Source organism: Psammomys obesus, unplaced genomic scaffold (assembly GCF_907164565.1).
Source record: "Psammomys obesus unplaced genomic scaffold, mPsaObe1.curated_primary_1811, whole genome shotgun sequence".
NCBI lineage: Eukaryota > Metazoa > Chordata > Mammalia > Rodentia > Muridae > Psammomys > Psammomys obesus.
This window is the reverse complement of record NW_026596158.1, coordinates 3,577,343-3,593,798: the sequence shown is the minus strand read 5'-3', so window position 1 is coordinate 3,593,798 and position 16,456 is coordinate 3,577,343. Positions and strand designations below refer to the sequence as shown.

Below are 16,456 nucleotides of genomic sequence, written 5' to 3'. Positions count from 1 at the left end.
GGGTGGAAACTCATGCTAGAAGTGAGAGCCCTCCCTGCTAAGATAATGAAGTAAACTTAGATTAAAAAAAAAAATCTGACAGAGAAGTTGCCCAGCCCTGGAAAGTAACACAGTAACATTTAGGGGGACACATCTGTGATTCTAGCAATTGGTGAGTTTAGCTCGACCAAACACCCGTTACCTTTGCTTCCTGTTAGCTGATGTTTCTCTCAAAAGGACACATTTCCCACCCAAATCTAATGCTACCGCCATCAACAACACCACAGAGGATCCGCTACCTAAAATGGAAATGAGAACATAACGTATGGAAATATTCTCTTAGAAAGAGTCCTTAAGGCTCCCCATGTATTAATGTATTAGTTTGCAAACATTAAGATCAAAGCCACAGCAACAAATACATCCTAAAAAGTTTTTCGTCAGATTTTTATTAACGATATACAAGTAGCAAGACATAAAAAATTAATAGGCTCAAGCCTTGAAATGTCAGAGCCAATGATCTGTGCCTGTGCGGCTCCTCGGCTTTGCTTCCGTCGTTCTGGCTGTGGGTCTTCTCGCCTTGAGGGACCCGATGTGATTTTTTTTAAAGGAGAAAGAAAGGTTAACAGATGGTTTAAGAGCCCCCTGATCTGCTGCAGTAAGTTGAAAAAAAAATAGCAAAGAATAGAACCCAAGGTGTCGAAAACGCAAGGCCCAAACTCATAGAAGTGTAATTTCAAGCCTTTAGGCTCACCCAATAAACTGTTAAATATTCAGTTTTAAATAAAAACTACTGTAAGTTAGAAACAAATCAACCCCATCGACTTCTAGCATTACTAACTTTTCAATTTGAAAAGAAGTGTTAGACAGGGTGTTAATCCCCACACTCAGGGGAAGGCCACAGGCAGGCCAGGTCTCAGCAAGTTCAAGACCAGCCCGGTCTATATAGAGCGGTCCAGGCTGACGAGGGCTGTATAGTATGACCTTGTCTTAAACGGCTCAGGAGAGAGCTCAGTGGCTCAAAGCACTTGCTGTTTTTCCAGAGAGAAGAAGAGAACTCAGTTCCCAGCCTCCATGACAGGCAGCTCATAGCCACCTGCAGCTCCAGGAGATCTGACTCCCTCTTCCGGCCTCCGCACACACAGGGCACTCTCTCTCTCTCACACACACACACGCACACAGAGAGAGAGAGAGATAAAGACACACAGACACACAGACAGGGACACATACACACACATGCAAACAGACATGCATACATACACAGATGCACACACACACACACACACAGAGACAATAAAGACAGACAGGCACAGAGACACACACATACAAAGACACACACACGTTAAAAGACATACATTTTGGCCTGGAACTCCCCATGCAAGCCAGGCTGGACTCAGACTCGTAGTCTTCCTGTTTCAGCTTCCGGAATTCTGGGTCTGCATGTGTGCGTCAGCGTGCCCTGGTTCCTCTCCAGGAAGATAGAGCAGGAGTCACGATAACAGACCCAAAGAAACGAGCCAAGTGCCGGTACTTCCTGACTCCGAAACGGCCTTACAGGGCCAAACTTCCCGAACCAGTGGACAGCAAGGTCAGTCCCCAACAGTTTGAAATATGTACCCCAGAACTGGGGCAGCTCCTGGAGCCAGAAAGATCCCAGCCCCCACTTTCCTGTGTATGCTGACACACCACAGGTAGGAAGAATCATGAGAACACACACAAATAAATAAAGGCTGGGGCTTGGACAGATCACTGTGGTTAAGAGTGTGTAGGTCCTGGCGGAAGACCCCAGTTTCATTACGAACACCCCCAACAGGCCATTGATCATTGCCTACACCTCCAGCTCTCGGGGATCTGATGGTCCTGACCGCCACAGGCCCCCACAGCCATGTGACCATACACGCACACAAATACATACACACACGTAATTAAAAATGACAACGAAAAACCTCAGAAAAATCTGTGCTCCCACCTGTAATCCTTGTGCTCGGGAGGCCGAGGAAGGGCATTACAAGTTTAAGGCCGGCCTGGGCTGCAATGGAGGAAAAGGAAAAGGAAAAGGGGGTGGGGTGGGCAGAGGCAAATTTCCAAATTTCGAATTTGAAAAGAAGCCTGCCTGTGTCTGTTCTTTAGAAACGAGTTCTTGACTTCCTATCTGTTTACTTCCTGGGCATGTGAGCTTTTACCTGCATGAATCTGAGCGCACCGCACGGGTAGCTGGTGCCATGGGAGCCGCAGCAGGGACTCAGATCCCCTGGAACTGGAGTTACAGACAGAGGCGGTGCCTGGAACCAGACTCGTGTCTTCTGCCAGAGCGGCAGGTGCTCTTAACCGCTGAGCCACGTCGCCAGCCCTGCTGCTAACGTACGTTTATTAGCAACATATTTTAAATAGACAGGATGAAGCCTGACTGTGTTAACCCCACTTATATCCAGTTAGGGAACGGTGACGGAGACCACGCCGGAGGGACAATGTGTGGACACTGACCCCAACTTGGAGTTGTCATGATAAATCACTGGTCAGCTTTTGTCAATTTGAAACCAAACTTGCCTCCATCAGACTGGCCCATAAGCAAGTCTGTGAGACAGTTTCCCGACTGGCTGAAGATGGACGGCCCAGAGCACTGCGTCAGCGCCATCCCTTGTCGGGGAATGGTGGTCCTGGGTTCTATAAGGAGGCTAGGGAAGCCAGGAGGAGCAAGCCAGCGCGTGTCCTTGCCTGGTCTCTGCCTTTAGTTGTGACTCCAAGTTTCTGCCCTGACGTCCCTTCACGGTGGACTGTGAGCTGAAATAAAGCCCTCTTCCCCACATCGCTTTTGGTCATGGCATGCATCACAGCAGGAGGAAGGTAAAGGATGGCAGAGAGCAAGGCAGAAAAGTGAACCGCCTGCTGCTGGATGGAGATGACCGTCTCCGTAGCCATCCCCCAGGCCTGGCCGCAGTGCCTGCCCCTGGCTGCTGTGACGACCCCTGATTCTCATCAGGCACATGGCTGTCCCACAGCACTTCATGTCACAGAGCTCCCTGAGCACCCGAGGTGGCCCTTCCTCGGACGATCTGCAGCAACGTCTCCCGTCGTCAGGACAATCTGCCTGTTTGTCAAAAGCCTAGGGCTAGCGTCTTAGGGCTCTCCTCCTGAGAAACGACTCCAGGGCCAGGGCGACTCTTATAAAGGAAAGCATTTAATTTGGGGCTGGCTTCCAGTTTCAGAGGTCTAGCCCATTGTCTCCACGGGGGGAAGCATGGCAGCAGGCGGCAGATACGGTGCTGGAAGGGCTGAGAGTTCTACTTCTTGATCCCCGGGCAGCGGAAGGAAACTGTGAGCCACCGAGTCTTGAGCTTAAGCATCTGAGAACTCAAAAGTTCGCTCCCACAGTGACGCACTTCCTGCAACAAGGCCACACCCACTCCAACAAGGCCACGCCGCCTAACCGCGCCAATCACTTCAAGCATTTCAACTTGAGTCTGTGGGAGCCATTCCTGTTCACAGCCGGAGAGGAAACGGGCCCCACCGGAGAATCTGCTGCTGCCGTTTTCCTAAGTAGACACGTATTCCACCTGCCTTGTAAGACTTTCCATCCATACCTATCAATCCTGCGGCTCCCAGCCTCGGACACAGACGCCCCCTTTTATGCAAGAGGCAACAGTTAGGGCAGAGACTCATAGTTGGTCAAAGAGCTGAGACTAAGTAGCTGTTGGTCCTAAGTGGGGGAAAAAAAATCTAAGAGCCGGAGGGTGGGAGGAGCGCTATGAACGTTGACTACAGGCTGTGACAGGGCCACTGTGACCATGACACACGCCAGCTGTGCAAGGCACACACAAACTGGGTCTCTACCGTGTCAAAGCCTGGGGAGGCGCTCATCTGGTCCCTCCCATCCCTGGGGCACCACTGTCAATCAATTAGTGGCTGTCGGGAGAGTTGCTTTCTTCAGCGGTGTAGCCCTTGCACTAGTAAATACCCCCCCCCACACACACACACACACGCGCGCGCCCCTATTCATACCAGCAAACTCTAAGTAAACTTAGTGGATCAAAAACACAAGATTCTAAAGTAGGAGGGGACTCACTAAGGAGGAGGAAGTCGAGGAGGGGGACAAGTGAGAGAGCGGGGTTTTGAGTATGATCGCAGTTGGTGGTACCGGTCTATGAAATTCTCCAAACGCAGCTGTTAAAGTCTAAAACAGGGAATTCATTACATAAGAAAGGAGGGAAGAAACTGAGTGCTCTGGACAATGGATAAGACAACGGGGAATCTTTAGATAGGACGTTTCCAAAATAGATGACTCCAGGAAATAAAGGAGAGAAAGCAGACTAGTCGGGGCAAGGGCCTTGAGGAGGAGAAGATGGGGGGGGGGGGGGGGCTCTTGAGGAGGAGAGGATAGGGGTTGCAGGGGGCAGGGTTAAGGGAGACTGATGGGTCAGTGGACACAAGGTTTCCCTTGCAAGAAGTAATAAACATGTCTTGGAAATAGATGCGGTGGCAAGGCAGCTTTGTAAGTACCCTAAATGGCACTGAATTACACACCCTAAGATGGTTAACAGTCAAGGTTCTATCCTGTGACTCATAACTCAATAAAACTGACCCTGCAGCCAGACCAGATCAAGCAAGCGTGGAGATCTGTTGCACAGCGGATGACTGCAGTCGGCAGGGATGACCGGCGAACACCAAAACAACCGAGAGTGTCTACTTCAAATGTCTAACCGCGTACTCAACGAAATCAAAGTAGGCAAAGGGAAGCCGGCGTTGACTAACTCCATCACTCCAGGTTACGCATGCACGCCAAACCGTCACCGCACGGTCTGGTGCTTTGTATTTGACTGTCAACCATTGTGCTCCCCCAGGTCTGCTTGCTGTCTGTTAGGATCAGGTACCCAGGATGATTCTGTGTAACCTTACCTCCAAGTTAGCCCTGATTGGCTGAATAAATTCCTACACGTGAGCAGGGCAGCCGTGAGGTAGGTGGGGCCGAGGTTCGAGGGCGTGGAGGACTGGAGCATCATGGGAAGGAGAGCGCTAGAGGAAGGGAGGAGACGCGGACTTGGGTTAGCGTTAAGAAGACCCACGTGGCCCTGAGGCGTTTGCTCCGAGGATCAGTGATGAAGGGAAGCGGCCCAGGTGAGAAACATGCGCCAGCGTTTGTGGATTACTGGATGGGAAGTAGCCCAGCTAGGAATTATTAGAACAACTGACATGAGATGTGAGGCTGGGTAAAAAGGTAGCCTAGGAAGGTAGTTTCTGCCCAGCCCCAGAGTTTAAGGCATATTAAAAACCTAACAGGCGCCTGTGTCTTTTATCGATGTGGTGGCAGATTAAATAACTAACTGCTGTAATAATGATGTGTGATTAATACTAAACATTGATAACCAATTTTCTACAACACAAACGCCATATTATAACCCATAAATGCATATAGTCAGGATTTGTCAATCAAAAAAATCATGCTAATATGGTTTATTTAAACTTATTTAAATTTGTTGGTTTTGAAGTAGGGCCTTGCTACGTAGCCCTTGTTAACTTCAAACCGGCAGCCATCCTCCTGCCTCAGCCTCCTGTGGGTTGATAATATAGGTGTGTACTATAAATGGGTTTACAAACCTGACTGTCAGTGGTACAGCCATTGGTCTGGCTGGGCAGGGTGGCGCACACCTATGATCACAGTGCTCAGGAGGCTGAGGCAGGAGGATCGCAAATTCAAGTCAGTCCGGGCTACCTGGCAAGGCTAGCTCGAAAACTAAAACTTCCAGGTTTTAAGAGGTTGGAGGCCACCTTCTAGGGTGTGGCGGTTTGAACGAAAATGACCCCAGTATGTCCACAAGGAGTGGCCGTGTTGGAGTAGGTGTGGCCTCGTTGGAGGAAATGTGTCACTGCAGGTGGGCTTTGAGGTCTCAGAAGCTCAAGCCAGGCCCAGTTTGGCATCGTCTTCGTCCTGCCTGCCAACCGGAACGTAGAACTCTCAGCTCCTTCTCCAGCACCATGTCTGCCTTCGTGCCGCCAAGTTTCCTGCCAGGACTAAACCTCCTTCATAAGAGCTGCCCTGGTCATGGTGTCTCCTCACAGCGATAGAAACCGTTCCCTGTGTGATACTTCGGCTGCTGCCTTTTGAAGGCTGAGATGCGAGCTGAGAAACGCAGGCCGGCCTTGCAGCCTGCCTCCTGTCTGTCTGCAGCCCTCCTCTGCCTTGAGGGCCAGGGACAGAGGAGCCCACAACCCCTGCCTTGTCACACGACAGACAGAGCACGCAGCTCTGATTTGGGGAGGAAAGGCGTGCCCTCCAGCATTCTGAGTCCCTAAGGCCAGCAAAAAAAAAAAAAAGGAGGGTTCTGTTTGCCCTGGGCAGCCACTCCAGCTGGTGGCTAGCGCTTTTCAAAAGTCGTCTCTGTCAACCAGGGTAGCTTCATCTGAAAAACAAATCATCCACAGTGTCACTGTCCTTGGGACTCAATGTCTATGGATCTGGACAACTACGTCAGACATGGGAAGGCGTGGGCCTAGCAGGAGGATGCCCGATTTCTTCACTGACAGACACACCACGCTTTGGTGAGCCTCAGTCCTCTCGAGGACTCACAGGAGGATCGGCACAAAGACCCTTGACCTCCTCCCACCCTCAGTTTGGAGGATGATAAACCACTATGAAATAAATTGAGTTTGCTGTTACCCTCCCTTCTCCCCTGAGTCCGGGAGCCCAGGACTAACATTTTTATGTTAGTCTTTGTGTGCTGGAAACACCTCTGAATAATCCTGATACTGAGAAAATTTTTTCATTGCTTGCAAAATGATGGGTCTGGTTAAAAAACAAAACAGACATGGGTTGTTTTTTTTCTTGGGGGAGAAAAGCGGCATTCTACAAAGTGTTAAGATTTAGTTGGATGGACTCAAAAGCAGGACACATACCCATGGCTCTTGGTGTAGACATTGCGGGTCAGGAATGGACAGCAAAGTTTGCAAAGAAGAGGAAAGAGTGGGAGGGAGAGGAAATGGGGGAAAGAGGGAGAAAGAGAGGGAAAGGAAGGGGAGAAAAAGAAAGAAACAAGGAAGAGGAAGAAAAGAGAGGAGAATGAAAAAGAAAGTTAGGAAGAAAGAAGGGAGAGAGGGAAAGAGAGGAAGAGAAGAGGGTAGAAAAAAAATTTAGCCCTAAAGCCATCTGACTGGCTCAAAGACCATAAACCAGGGGTTCTTGGGAATTTTTTTTTTTAATCACAGAATTCAGCACATTCCAGAATGAATTGTTTGTTTCACACATTCTCCAACCTAAGGAGCTCGGAAGGGAAGCAGGGCTCCCCGCCTGACCTCATTTAAGAGGCGGAATACACATTCCTTTGAGTTTCACGCTTTAATCTTCCAAACTCCGGGCTTCCCAAGGCAGCTGAGCTTTCATCAAGGCTTCTCTATAGTCACGCCTCTTATGGTTTCATAATATTTTTAAAAGGTAATAGTAGTAGGGTTTAAGGCAGTCATCTCCATTTTCCATTAACTAAAGTGTCGGCACTCCGGATGCCAGGCTGCATAGTCACCAGCGCACCAAACATTTAATTTTTAGCCCATTTCCCCCTCCTGATGATTTCAGAACTTCACCCATGGCACCATTGCCCCGCAACTTTCTGTTTTAATTAAAGAAGTTAAATTGGCAACAGGCAACACTTACTTTCACCTTAGTTTTGTTAATAAGAACGTGGAGGGAAAAGCGGTACACCTGGGCTGGAGAGGCGGTTAGGAGCAGCCCTTGCTCTTGCTGAGGACCCAGGCTCCTTTCCCAGCACCCACATGGCGGCTCACAACCCTCTGTAACTCTAGCTTCGAGATCCGATGCCCTCTTCTGGCCTCTGCAGGAACTGCACATACATGGTGCCCTTGTTACACGTGCAGGCAAAACGCTCATTCACAGAAAATGAAATTTTACTGAATTTTATCAAATTGACTGAAATCAAGCCCTGAAGCCCATCTTTCCCTTTCTTGGGAATAATTCTTCCCAAAGGAAAGCAGGATAGACATTAATTCATCAAATCTAAAGGATATCGGGGCATAAAGGCAATATTCGAATGGAAAGGGTTTTTTTCTCATTATGGTAAAAACAACACAAAACAGACAAAACAGCAGAAGCCCTTTCAATGGTATAAAGGAAAATCTGGCTGTCTTAACCACTAATGTGCATCACCTAAGACTGGAGGAAACCTGTATTTCAAAATAACAAGGAAAGAAACTGAAATTCTTACTGCAAAAAAAAATAAATAAATAAAAGTTGTTTTTTAATCTTATGGGTATGTGTGTTTGCTTCCGTGTATGTGCACGCAGTACCTGCGGAGACCAGAAGGGGGTGTCAGGATCCCTACAGCTGGAGTTACACTCAGCTGTGAACCGCTGTGTGCAAAAGCAGCCAAGAGTTTTTAACCCGGGAACCAGCTCTCCAGTCTCCTTTACTTATATTTATTTCTTAATAAATATTATTCTTCTCTTCTTCTTCCTCCTCCTCTTCCTGTACTTGAGACAGGGTTTCTCTCTATAACAGCCCTGGCTATCCTGGAACTCACTCTGTAGATCAGGCTGGCCTCGAACTCACAGAGATCCACCTGCCTCTGCCTCCCGAGTGCTGGGATTAAGGGTGTGCACCAACGTGCCAGGCCTTGATATTCTAAAGCCAGCCATGGTGAAACATACCTACAGTCCCAGATCTTGGGAGACTGACCCAGGAGAACTGATGGGAATTTGAGGCTGGAATGAGCCATATAGTGAGTTCTAGATCTGTCTCTTCTACAGTCCACTCCCCCTTCACACACACACACACACACACACACACACAGCACAACATATATACATATATGTATGCATAGTAATATAATAATTAAAAGCAGTTGCTCTGATTTTTCAAGATACCAAATATAAAACCCCAAAAACCAGAAAGAAAGTATCAAAACCACGATTGCACCGTCATGGCTGGAAAATGAAATGCCCCCCTCAGTCTCCTGTGTTTGAGCCCTCGATCCCAGCAGGTGGCATTTGTTTGAGGGGAGGCTGTGGGGCCCGGCTGACAGTGAGTGACTGGAGGCGGGCCTCTGGAGACCAGCCCCGCTTTTGTCCTGGCATGCCATCTGCTTCTGCCATGGTGAAGGAACCACGCCCTGAGCTCCCACCGCTGAGCCCCCTACCCGGCCACCGTGGACTAAATCCATGGGCCAAAATAAATGGTTTCCCTCAGGTCACTGCCAAAGTAAGGGAGACACACACTAACCAAAACAAAATGAGAAGCTATAATTTTTAGAACGTTATTTTTATTTTTAATTTTGTGCATAGATAGGGGAACGGAGTTGGGCGTTTGGGGACAGGGTCTCTTCTGGCCCAGACCTAGCTTGAGCTCAGCCTGCCCCCGCCTTGGGCGCCTCAGGACTGGAATTACAGACCTGGAGCCGCCAACGCTGCCTCAGCTCACTCCTCACTGGACATTCCTTTCCTCACTTCTGCTTTACACCCGTCTCGACTTTCTTACGGTGGCAGACAGGTCACACTGGTCTTCGCCAACCGACTCCTCTTATGGACTCTTGGGCTCTACCACCAAAACGCCCTCCAGTCACCCTGAATGGCAGGCGGCAGGCGGCACCTCAGAGGTCTGTCTACCCACTTACTGAAGCAATCAGAGTTCTAAACAGCAATAAACTCCCTGCTGGGCAGGCAACAGATGAAAAAAGAGGGTGAGGGGGAAGCCAGGGTGCCTTTTATGGCACTCTGAGATAATGGCTTTATTGCCAAAAGCCATATTAGCAGAAGACGGAATCTCCTGTGCATTCAGCGACAGCCTGTTTATGCCCAAGAAGACACGGGTGCCTATGGAAACTGTATCTGAAGGGCGGCCACAGTGCTCCTCGGGTCCACCCAGCATGCACTGGGCTTCTGTCCTCACACCAAAAGGATGCAACGTGAACCCAGGAGAAGGGTCCTGACCCAAACTTCCAAGGCAAGGTGGGACCATCCCAAACCCTGTGATGTCCTGATAGTCACCCCCCGCTCCCAGATCTGCCCCAGAAACTGTCTTTCTTTCTTGAGACAACAAAAACAGATGGAAAACTGCTAAAACGGCTCAAATATGTGGCGCTTTTACAACGTTTATGTGGCTCTCAGAAGAAAAAAATAAAAAGAGAGACAGCCTTAATTGACTTGCTTGCTTGCCGTGTCCCAGTTCTGTCAAAATCTCTTACTTTTTGTTGTTGTGGTTGTTTGTTTGTTTGTTTGTAAGGTATTTGTGTGGGAGAAGCAACCATTAGGGCATGTCTTTAATTACTATAATTCAAAAACAATATACTGCCTTTGAAAGACTTTAGCCGAAGGAAGCAAGGGAGGAGGAAATCTCTGGAATTCAAATTTTCATATAAAAAAGTTGGGGTTTTTGGATTTGGGGAAAGCAGCAGCACTTGATCCAAGATGGCGGCCAGCAGGAGGCTGATGAAGGACAACCCTCCATATGCTAAGGGGGCCTTCAGAATTGAAACCGGCTTTCCAGGAGAGTGTCCACCCAAACCACCCAAGATCACATTTAAAACAAAGGCCTACCACCCTCACGTCGACGAGAAGGGGCAGGCTGAAAACTGGAATCCAGCCACCACGGCTGACGGAGTAATCCGGTTGCTCACAGCACTGGTGAACTACCCCTGAGCACCCACTCCCGGCTGACCTAGCTGAAGAATACTCTTAGGACCGTAAAAAAAAAGTCTGTAAGAGTGCTGAAGAGTTTACAAAGAAATATGGGGAAAAGCGACCTGTGGACTAAAATCTGCCGTGAGTGATTTCAACAAGTCTGAGCAGAGACCCCCGAGCAGTGCTTTCAGATACCCTGAGAACAGGACTCTGTGGAAAATTGACATGTGCCACCACCTGGCGTCCGCCTGTGGCAGTTACTAACTTTCTACAGTTTTCTTAATCAAAAGTGGTCTAGGTAATCTGTAAAGAAGGATTGAAAAATTCAGATGTTCTAAAAAACAAAAAACAAAACAAAAAACGTTGGGCTTTTTGTTGGTGGTGATTTTTTGTTTGGTTGGTTTGGGTTTTGTGTGTATCAGTGTTTTGCCTGAGAGTGTGTATGGGCCCTTGGTGTGTGTGGTGCCAGCTGGAGGCCAGAAGAGGGTGTTCAAGCCCCTGAAACTGGAGTTATAGATGGTTGTGAGCTACCATGTGGCTGCTGGGAATTGAACTCAGGACCTCTGGAAGAGCAGCAAGTGCTCTTAACCACTGAGCCATCTCTACAGGCCCTAAAACCTGTTTCTTAAGTTGGTATTTAAAAAATAAATAAAGCTTGTGGTGGCTCCGGCCTTTAGTCCCAGCACTCGGGAGGCAGAGGCAGGTAGATCTCTGAGTTTGAGGCCAGCCTGGTCTACAGAGGAAGTTCCAGTACATCCAGGGTTACACAGAGAAATCCTGTCTTGACAAACAAATAAGTCTAATAAAACAAACAAGTAATGAATGAATGAAATAGGGGTGGGAGAGACGGCTCAGCAGGGAGGAAGGACACGTTTGTTCCCCAGAACCATGTGTGCAGCTCACATCCATCTGTAACTCCAGCTCCAGGGGATCTGCCTCCCTCTTCCGGCCTCCACTGGCACCTGCATGTATATTTACACGCACTGTTATGTTGTGCAGGCAATTCAACTGGCCTTCCCTTAGGGACATTTACGGTCCTTCCTGGCCAGGTCCATAGTGACCTATCTGCCACTCCCCCCCTCTCACTCTCGTCCTCTCTTGCTCTTGATATCTCCCCCTCTCTTGCTCTCTCCCCTCTCTCTGTCAGGGCGACCCCTCCCCCCACCATGCCTCTCTCTTTCTCTCTCTCTCTCTCTCCATCCAATAAACCTCTTTCATGTAAGATCGGTTGTGTGCATGGCATTTTTACATAACTACTAACACATACACACACACACCCCCTCCACGCACATATACACACGTGAATAATAAGTATCTTTAAATTAAAAAAAAACAAAAAGGGAATTAATGGAGCCATAAATTTCATCAGCCTGCCAGAGCCCCTGCCTCCCTGGGTCCCCTACAGAATTCCACCATGCTTCTCTGCTTTACCTACATACAACAAAAATAAGTTAATAGACTTCTACCTCAAATACCAACTATGAGGCCCAAAGGAGGACTTTTCACTCATTGGTATTGACCTGCCTTCTTCTGTACATGAAGTCTTGTTGGGTTGGGTTGGGTTTTATGCTGCTGGGGACTAATCACACTTGCCTTGCTGGGAAGTGCCCTACCCACAGCCTTTATCCCCAGACCTGCAGGAGGTACCTTGAAAGGCATATCATTAGAACAAATGCAAAGATAACAGCTCTCTGTCTCTCACAAGGTGTAGGTATCCTACTTTGCTTTCATCTCAAACTTGACACAGTTGACATTTGAGAAAATTGTCAACTGAGATGTCATCTAAGAGAAAGTTGATAGGGAAGTTACTTCGATCTGATTGGCCTATGGGCACACCTGTGGGGCACTGTCTTGATGCCCACTGTGGGCGGCGCCCTCTCCAGGCAGCTGGTACTGGGCTTTGTGAGGTTAGCTGAGCATGAGCCTGAGCAAGCCAGAAAGCAGCATCCTTCCATAGTGTCTGCTTACGACTCCTGCCTTGACTCCCCTCAGTGACGGACCGTGACCTAGAAGAGTAAAACAAATACCACCCCCACCAAATCCACTACCCAGCCATAGACACGTGAACCAAAATAAACATTTCCACCCTTACGTCATTTATTGAAAGCATTTTGGTCAAAGGACCAAGAAGCTGACTAGCCCAGGAGGCAAAGAAAACAGCCCACTGCGGAAGGAAACGATGATGTGAATCGTGCAGTTGAGTCTGTGGAACTTCCGACCAGCAAGACAGAGGCCTAACTGAACCAACCAACCACACAGAGTGAAAGCCTTCTATGCGTTTTTAAGTCACTTTATCTTTGCTTTTTTTTTTCTATTGTTTTCAACTTTTTTAATATAAAATAAATTATTACTTAGAAGCAAAACTACGGAATCTTGCAGCTGCCACCAAGGCTAAGAGATAAATCTGTGGGCTCTTGAGATGGCTGGGGACACTGACACCAAGCCTGAGGACCTGAGTTTGGTCCCTGGGCCTCAATGATGGAAGGAGAGAAAGTGCTTTTCTAGCAGACCCCTCAACAAAGGGTCACAGAAGCTCTGTCTTCTGAATTATTGGAATTGTTAATAATCTTTATACTTGAAAATCTATTTTCCTGGATTAAAAAAAAATCTCTTCCTTAAATTTTTTTTGCTTGAATATCTTTTTTATTTTTTTAAGATTTTGTTGATTTTATTTCATGTATGTGAGTAGTTGCCTGGGGCCTGCAGAGGCCAGAAGGGGGCATCAGATTCCCTTGATCTGGAGTGAGCCATTGTGTGGGTGCTGGGGACTGACCCTGGGTCCTCCACAAGAGCAGCCATTGCTCTTCACTGCTGAGCCATCTCCAGCCTCTACCTGAATATGTTAGTCAGGTTGTTCTATTTTCCTCTGGCATGAATTAGTGCTGTAAACACCACAATGATTTAACTTTCTCACCTAAGTCACTGGGTCTTGTTAGATAGCCAAGGGAATACTGTTTTCCCTTTCAAGTCTTGCTATTTAACTGGAATGCGTCTTGGTGTGGCACTGTCTGTATCCGGTGTTCTCAGGTGCCAGCGAACCCTTCCAACATGCAATTTCAAGTATCTTTTCACTTCAGGAGGATGGTGTTAAAAATAATAAAATAATAATAATAATAATAATAATAATAATAATAATAATAATAGCTTTTATTATTTATCCTCTATCCTTGCCTCGATTTTTCTTGGGCAGAGACTCCTCTCTTTTTTCATTATGTCACATTTCTTTATTATTTATTTATTTATTCCCTGTGTGTCCAATCCTATGGGCATATGCCACAGAGTGCATGTCGCAGTCAGAGGACAACTCTGAGCTGTCGGTTCTTTCCTTCCGTCATTGTCAGGTTGGTTCCGGGATTTGAACTAAGGTTGTCAGGCTTGGTCCCATGCCCCTTTATCCACTGAGCTATCTTGCTGGCTCAGCTCTTACTTCTTCTATGTTGGATCGTCCAACCCTTCTCCCTCTGCCATAGAATATTACCGTCTTCTTTTCTTCACTGACATTTTTTAACCATTTGTCTCTACCTGTTTTGTCATCGCTTATCTTCTTGTTCGACTTACACGCTTTCTCTCTTAGTTTTCATTTCTAAACTTTTCTTGTCAGCCTTTCCTCAGTCCTGCCTGCCTTTCTAATTCCGACTCATGTTCTTTCATGGCTGGGGTAAGTTTCTCAGTGCCTTTTATCTTACACCGAAGAAGAAGTTCGCCGTTTTGATTAGTTCTGTGGTCATGTGCTGTGTGTGTTTTCATTGTATAAAAGGATGTAATTCTACTCTTTAATCTCTTCTTACAAATAATAACTAGGTATGAGGTTTGACCTCAATTGCTTGCTCATTTTTGTGTAAAATGAATTTTCCTGAAAAATTAAAAGAAAGAGGGCCTCAAGGTAGCTTTTCTAATTTCACAGCACTCTTGCCTTTCTGGGTTTTTGCAGCCTTCAGAAACATGGCAGTTTGCTTTCTGGGATTTCCTGGATCGGCCCCTTCAGCGTGGTCACCTGGATGGCTCGCCTTTGTCTCTGCTCTGCTCAGTTTAATTCTCATCCCCAAAAGCTGCTCCTTGGTGTGGCCCCTATCCTGGAAAGGATGATTCAGGGGACCATTAGGGGTCTCCTTTCAGATGGCGGTCAATGATCACAGCCTCAGACTTCGGCTCCCCTCCCCACCGTGCCCATCGGCTCTTCCAGATGGCATCTGTTTGCTGTCCTGGATACTGTTCTTAAGAGCATCCGATAGAATGCTCCACAGTTCTTCATTCCACACACAGTGACAACCCTAAATGTCTTCTGACTGGTTTGTGTCTGCCCATCAGCAGGAGATCTTGTCACCAGCATGGCTGTAAATGTCTTCCACGAGCTTTTGTTTTGGCCTCTGGGGCGCCTCTTTAAACGACTATTATTTTACATTTATTTATGTTGGTTTTCTTTTGAGACAGGGGCTCGGCTATAGACCAACCTGGCCTGGAAACCCCTATCGAGCACAGCCTCAAATATGGCTGTGAGTTACTGTTATTTGAGAGCCACACGGTTTAGGTTCTGGGACTCAAACTCAGGTCCTCTGCAACAGCTGTACATGCTCTTAACTGAAGAGCCGTCTCTTCAACCCCTCATTTTTCACATACTATTGCAACAGCCAATAAGAATACGAGAGAGCAGAATGAGTTTGGATGAACCTAATATCCCCCATATTGAGTACCCGAGAACTATCCTGCTATATAACCAAACACCCAAAGTGGTATGGTTTTTGGTGGTGGTGGTGGTTTTTGTGTTTGTTTGTTTGTTTGCTTGCTTTGTGTAGGGTCTCTAAGAGACAGCATGACCTCAGCAAAGGAAAACATTTAATCCGGGCTGCCTTACAGTTCAGAGGTTTGGTCCACTATCATCATGGGGTGGAGCATGGTGGCCGTGCAGGCAGACAGGGTGCTGGACAAGGAGCTGAGAGTGCTTCATCTGAAACCTCAGACAGCAAGCAGAGGGCTGGCTTGAGCATCTGGACTTCAAAGCCCACCCCCTAGTGACGCACTTCCTCCAACAAGGCCACACCCACTCCAATAAGGCCACCTAATCCTGCCGCTCCCTAAGGGTCTAAGGGGGCCATTGCCACTCAGACCACCACTCTTTGTTTGCTGGGTTTGTTTCCGTCCCTCTGTTCACATTCATTTGCCCTGGTCTCTTCCTCGATGGTCTCTGAGCCTTGGGGAGGTGACTGTGTCCTTATCTGTTTGAGACTCAGTCCCTCAGTGAACCAGGAGCGCGCCATTTTGGCCAGACCACAAACCCCCCGGGATCCACCTGCCCACGCCCCAGCACCGAGGAAGCAGGTGTGCGTCTCCTTCCGCGCTTCATCACACAGATGCTGGCGAACCAAACCCAGGCCCCCAAGCCTGCTCAGCAAGGGCTTCACCCACATCTCGTCAGCCCCCGAGATGTTTCCAGGAACAGCTCTAGGTGAGTCTACGTGCTGTGTCTGAGAGTCCGGGAATGGTGAGGATGCCGGGGGAAGATGGGAGTCAGGGCTGCTACGGTTTGAATGCGGTATGTCAGCACCACAGCTCGTGCTGAAGCCTAGTTCCCCACGTAATGGTACCCAGATGCGGAGGCCTGTGAGGGAGATGGTCATCCATCTCCTTAAAATGGCAAGATGGCACCACTTATGAACTTGGCAGCGTACAGCATGTGCCAATATCCCCACTTCCTTAAAAAGTTGTCAAAATTTCCTCTTTTTTTTTTTTTTTTTTTTGAAACAGGGTCTCACTGTGCTGTTCTGGCTGGTCTGAATCTCACTATACGGACCAGGCTGGACTTGAGCCTGAGTAATCCCGCTGCCTCTGACATCATGTCTACCTCTGGAGAACATCTTAAATGCTG

At 47.9% G+C, this 16,456-nt stretch overlaps 1 pseudogene; it reads left to right on the top strand.

The window, feature by feature from the left end:
• Positions 1-10,380: 10,380 nt before the first annotated feature.
• On the top strand, positions 10,381-10,726 carry LOC129667362 (ubiquitin-conjugating enzyme E2 L3-like; annotated as a pseudogene).
• Positions 10,727-16,456: the final 5,730 nt, after the last annotated feature.